This window comes from Pinus tabuliformis, chromosome 8 (assembly GCF_031772625.1).
Source record: "Pinus tabuliformis cultivar Carrire ecotype Pingquan chromosome 8, CPIR1, whole genome shotgun sequence".
Classification (NCBI taxonomy): Eukaryota; Viridiplantae; Streptophyta; class Pinopsida; order Pinales; family Pinaceae; genus Pinus; species Pinus tabuliformis.
The window spans coordinates 1,629,816,642-1,629,822,414 of record NC_142294.1 but is presented as its reverse complement, the minus strand read 5'-3'; the positions used below and the strand labels follow the sequence as shown (position 1 = coordinate 1,629,822,414).

General features: G+C 32.4%; 1 pseudogene; it reads right to left on the bottom strand.

Moving 5' to 3' along the window:
• Positions 1 to 504: 504 nt before the first annotated feature.
• LOC149242336 (calcium-binding protein KIC pseudogene) lies at positions 505 to 1,459 on the bottom strand (annotated as a pseudogene).
• Positions 1,460 to 5,773: the final 4,314 nt, after the last annotated feature.

Below are 5,773 nucleotides of genomic sequence, written 5' to 3'. Positions count from 1 at the left end.
AATATATATTCTTACTGGATTTCTCTACTCGTGAAAAGACAATATATATTCTTACTTGATTTTACGATATAATAAAAGAGGTTATTACGTTTTCCAGTGTAAAATATATACTACATAAAAACCATTTAAAAAATATTTTATTTTCATATCTCTATATATATATAATTAAAAAAAAATGTTTTTAATTTTTATAAATTAATATCAAATTTATTTATTATTTAAAAAAATAATTTAATAAATCACGATTTGCATTTCTAATTTCCGCATGGCAATCCTTGTTATGGAGCAATTTCAATGTATTGATATCACTTCTGTTTTTGAATTACAAATTAAACCATGTATAATCCCTTCTAAACTCCATTGTTTAAAGATTTGAAGCACTTTTTAATTTTATTTATCTTCAATCAAATAATTTTTTTAATTCATATAAATTTGCACACAATTTTTATAAATATATTCCATTAAAACAAACATAAATACGCCCTTAATTTTTTTTTTTTTTTTTTTAAATTCATATAAATTTGCACAAAGTTTTACAGGTATATTCAATTAAAACAAACATAAATACGCCCTAAATTTGATGGATACTTTGTCAGTCTTTGAAATTATAACCAAATTTTGATAAAATTTATCCCTCTACGCTGGAACACGAAATTATAACCAAATCTTGATAAAATTTATCCCTGTAAGCTGGAAGCCCATGGCTAAACCAGATCTGCTACACACCTCCATAAATGCCTCAATTCATTTTCAACGCTAGAAATACATGTACTATTTTTCATTTGGGAATTCTTCCAAATCATTTTCCAGGGCGTTGTTCAGCCATTTATAGGCCTCATCCATCAACGAAGGGCTCAATCTCATCATGAGAACGCAGAATTCATGTTCATTCAGGGCCCCGTCGCCGTCCAAATCCCCCTCCTGCATCATCGCCCGCAGCTCTGAATCTGTCAAGGAATCCAACCCTAACAGACCCGAATTCTTCTTCAAGCTCTCCAAGGTTATCAGTCCCAACCGGGGATCTGCCAGAAGACGGAAACCGTTACAGAGCTCCGCCATGAATTCGCGCTCACCCAATCTCTGTGCCATAATTGGCAGGAAATCCTCGAATTCTGCCATTATTGTCAATGCCGAAACCCTAATTGAAACCTCAATTTTGTCTTTAATGTGAAAGGCGCTGAAAGCTTGAACTGTGTTGTGAAATGGAGAGGGTTTGTGGTATTGATATAACCTCCATAGTCGGCGCCCGAAGAAACAGGGCACCGTGACGAGGCCATGAATTGTCCGCCGCAAGAAATAGCGAGGAAATTGCATGTGCGCCGTCCAGAGCATTCAGAGCTGTGATGCCATCACAGGCTTAAATAAAAAGCCGGCGCCCAGGGGACTGGGACAGCGGGATGGATTCCCATTGAAGGCGGGAGAAGGATTTACAAAGATGGGACTTTCGGTGAAGGCGGGAGCTGTTGCTTGGATCCGTGTCCGGTGGGAGTGAGGTTCTGAGATCGAATCACATAAAGGCAGAAATAGATTTATAATGTCAAAAATGATGAGCATGGAAAACGTGTTGTACAAAGATTTGGAAAGGAGTTAGGGGAAGATCAGACCAGGGAGGAAATTTTTTTTTTTTTTTTTTAACTAATCTGTGATGAAAATAGGATGGCTGGGCTCATATTTATCAAATTTTTAGAATATTTTATAATTTACTACTAAATGGAGTTGTTTAATGAGGCAGAGTAATTGTCTAACGACCAAAATTGGCTGGAATCCACAGAAAAAAAATTTCAAAAAATCTTGTAGAGACAGTGTTTGAATCGTGTTCTTGATGGTGGAAATGGATTCACCAGTGTCAAAAACGTGTAAGACACCATAAATTTTGAAGTTTAACAACTATAATTTAGATTTACAAAAATCCTTGCTGGATTTTCTCTAAACATGATCGAAATTTCCATAGCTTTCCGGGCAACTCCTCCGCCTCGTTAGGCTACATGCTATTAAATAGCCAAATAATTTATAACTAACCCATCATATTAATGATATCGTATTTATATTCTTATTATTGGTAATAAATTTTAAAGAATTTTTTAATGCTAAATCAAAATAAAAGATTTTTTACATTAAAGTTATACGAGGTTAATAGATTATTATTTTTAATTATTTTATAATGAGTTTAATTAATGTTTTTTAAGTTACTATGATTTTTATATTAATATTATATAAAGAATAGTATAATCATATTTGGAAAATTAAATGAAATCAAGCTAAAAAATCATAATTTAAAAATCAAATAATTACTATCACAATTTAATATTAAGAATGTAATAGATTAAGCAATAGTAATGACATATAAAAACATAACATATAATTTATAGAAAAAATAACATTTTTAAACAAGACACGGTGGGTTTGATCTCATTCATAAATAGATAATTATGTCAATCTTTGCTAATTTTTTTCTATTAATAAGTATTTGGTTGGAAGAAGTACCCTTTAACACTAGGGTGCTAGGGTGCCTTCCAGAGCCGCCATGGTGTCATTGTCACCGCCCTTGAGGTTGGAGGCTATGATGTCAATGTACACAACTTCAAGCTTTTAGTCTATTAAATTCAATTTGTAGAGAATCACTTATTGCTTGAGATGTATTTCCTCCACAACTTGGCCAATGAGTAGTTTATTGAGTCATTACGGTTCTGTCAACCTACACATCTTAATGTCTATTAGGCTCCAATTTTGACATATTTTTGCACTATTAGTGCACCTCTTTTGCCTCTTTATTCCTTCACATTTACGACTCACTATCCTTAACACTACATTACTCGTGATTTTCACATCCAATCATCCAAAGAGTTGTAGAAGGTAAAATGTTGTCAGTGTCTATGAAATTCCCAATTTTTATGAATAATGGGATATGTTTTTCTTGATAACTTACCAAATTTTATTTTTGTAACTATAGCATGTAGATTTGGTAATAGATCGTTTGTTGGCATATGTGCGTTTCTCCAGAACAAAATTTGGCCACATGGCTTTTAATCATAAGGTTTACGAAATGGTGTGGCTCCTCTTGAATCAACTCTAGATTGCACCAAGATAGCACCAATTGTTGGTCAAAGCCCAAGTGAACAATATGCCCCAAACGAGAGCTTCCCATAATGGTTCAACAATGATTCCAGTGATGATGAGAATTTTGTGCATTCTGCATCTTGAAATTCTCAATTATATCAATGAAGATCATATTCTTCCTTTTATCTCCATTGGTTTGAGGTAGTGGCATTATCCTATGTAATTTCATTGAGATCCACGTAAAGGGAGATTGTGCAAGTCTCTTGGATCGCTACTTCCAATACATTGCAATTGATATAAATAAGAAGGCTTAGCAAGATTGAGAGGAGGGAGAGCAATAGAAGAATTGATGAATGTTGATATTGTAATTATTTGAATTTTGGCATGTTGATGATAATATAAAACTATTGTTCTTATATATGGTGTTATCATTTATCTCCTAGTATTGTAGTCTTCTTTAGCAACGTATGCCAAGTTAGGCATGGCCTCCTCTCTCTTGTATGCATTGCCTTGTTTTCATTAATTAATAGATTCATTTTTCAATAGTTTCCTTAGATTCATTGCTTGAAATTTTTGTTTGATACTTGGTTTAGTAGTGTGTTACAGGGGTATCCACTTATATTGATATCTAATGAATTGCACATATAATTATTGCATAAACCCTCTTACCATAGGGACAAAGTGAAATATTATGACATACAACTTTGATAATTGCAATTCCTATAGATGTCAATTCAAATGAAGAACTCATGTATTACCCAGTTAATTGGTTTGCATTTCTTGATAGAGTAGGATTTAGTCCTACACATACTGTGTTTGCATCTCATAAGCCTAAGTCTCGAATTGATAATTTAATGTATTAAAATTTATACATAAAAATTGCCATAAATTTTTGGCGTCATTGCCGAAGAGATGCTAAAGGGATTAGAGCATCGATGGTTTGATTATTTTTTCCTTTTATTTTTATCTTTTTGTTTCTACATCATGATTTTTTGTAGCACTAATGTTTACAACTTGGAGGAGGAGAAACAGAAATATGAAAGGTAAGAGGATGCACATTCACTTTAATGTTTTTCTTCAAGACCTCATGCTGGAACAATGTATTTCATTGATTTAAGTGTGTTTTCTTTTACTTTGCTAAAAACATGAGTAATGGATTCATGGAAAGGAGAACATAACTTATGTCAAAGGAAACTTGGTCACAACAAGGTCTTGGTAACATAAAGGGTTCAAGTACATGGTCATTGTCAAGATTGATTAAGTTTTCTTTGAATGTGGTCTATTTTATTTCTGCAAATTAATTTCATTCATCTATTAAAAGTAGAATTATTAAAGGATAGGTAAAGAAGTTCCACTTGTATTAATCCATTTATAAGAAAGAACTGTAAACCAACAAGAAATTTGAGGATGCTCAAGAATATGTTGAGTAAAAGAGAGTTAGTTACCACAAGATTTTTTCATATCTGTGTCCATGTTCAGAATTGTAACTAGGGAAGAGTCTGCATCTCAAGAAGCAGAATAAAGGATTCATGAGAAAATTCTACAAGAAGAAGAGCCATAAGTTGTTCTCATTCATTTTTGCAGTCATGCAAGGGAGATAAAACAACGAGAGACAACATTTAATGGAGAGCAGACATTAAATCCAGACATTGAGAAGATTGATTTCAGATGTAATTTTGGGAATTTAAAGTTCTTGGTAATGCCCTTTGGATTAATGAATGCTCCAAGCACTTTTCAAAGTTGTATGAATTAGGTCTTTATGAGTCAATTGAGGAAATTTGTTTTGTCGATATTTTTTGATGACATCCTGATTTTTAGTCAGATATGGGAGGAGCATATCAACACCTTGAGGAGGTATTGAGTGTCTTAGAGAGTGAGTCTCTATATGCTAAGGAGTCCAAATGTGACTTCGAACTCGATGGCTAAACCACATCTGTTAAATTCAAATTGGCATAGCTGTTAAACTTCATAATTTTAGATTCCTTAGAAGTTTTGGATAGTGTTGAATCTATTTCCATCATCAAAAACATGATTCAAACACTGCCTCTACAAGATTTTTTGAAGTTTTTTGCCTGGCCACTTTTGGGAATCCACTTTGTCAAACTTCATAATTTTAAATGTGTTACAAGTTTTTGATGGTGTTGAATCTATTTCCACCATCAAAAACATGATTCAAACACTGCCTTTAGAAGATTTTTTGAATTTTTTTGCCCAAATTCCAATGACTTTTGGGAATCCACTTTTGACCATTCGGGCAATTCCTTTTTGAATTTTTTTGCCCAAATTCCAATGACTTTTGGGAATCCACTTTTGACCATTCGGGCAATTCCTCCACTTCAAGAGACTACTCCATTCAAATTTATTTTAAACTAAATCTAAAATATTTATGAACCTTCAATTCCTTTTTTTTTAATTTATATAAATTTAAACACAATTTTTATATAGATATATTCAATTAAAACAAATATAAATAAGTTAAGTTTTTATTTACAAACCGAAAATTTATTTGCAAATAAATTCCAAAACACCAAAAACCAAAATTAGTAATATATTCCATTAAAACAAACCTAAATACTTTGTCAGGGTTTGAAATTATAAACAAATTTTGATAAAAATTTACCGACGCGGAAATTATAACCAAATCTTGATAAAATTTATCCCTGTACGCTGGAAGCCGAAATTATAACCAAATCTTGATAAAATTTATCCCCTGGAA